We start from the raw sequence: 663 nt of genomic DNA on the forward strand, positions 1-663 counted from the left end.
CGCCATAAAATAAAACCTTTATGGACGGGGAATCGAAGGTAGTACCATAAACCGGCCTTTCTCATTTCCAATATATGTATTGAACTGTTTTTATATGCATACACACACACATATTTGTATACGTATATGTATGTATGATTATATGTATGTATACACACATACACACATATATGTGTATATGTATGCATGTGTGTGAGGCAGTCGACTGACGCTGCACATGTGTGTATATATATATGTGTTTGTGTATACAACATCGGGTCGCGGTTGTTTTTTTCTTTTCTTAAACATGCACTGTAGGATGACATGTCACGTGCATTTCTATTCGGAGATTCCGAACACAGTAGTTTTTCGATGCTCAGAATTGTAGCTCTTTCGAATCACTCTCTGCAACAGTTCTCGAGTTGCAATCTTTTTTTACGAGAGTTGCAAGTTCACCTACTGCAGAAACACTATTTGAGGGTCGTTCATCAGACTTTTCTACCTGGAGACAACATTTAATACCTACTTACGCAGCGAGCAGACATACACGCACACATAAAGATATATTATACATAGTCAGGTGCAGGCGTGGATGTGGGGCAAGACGCATGCTTCCCAACCACATGGTTTCGGGTTCAGGCCCACTGCGTGGCGCTTTGGGCGAGTATCGCCTACTACAGCCTC

The sequence above is a fragment of the Octopus bimaculoides genome, chromosome 5, assembly GCF_001194135.2.
Source record: "Octopus bimaculoides isolate UCB-OBI-ISO-001 chromosome 5, ASM119413v2, whole genome shotgun sequence".
In the NCBI taxonomy this organism is placed as follows: domain Eukaryota; kingdom Metazoa; phylum Mollusca; class Cephalopoda; order Octopoda; family Octopodidae; genus Octopus; species Octopus bimaculoides.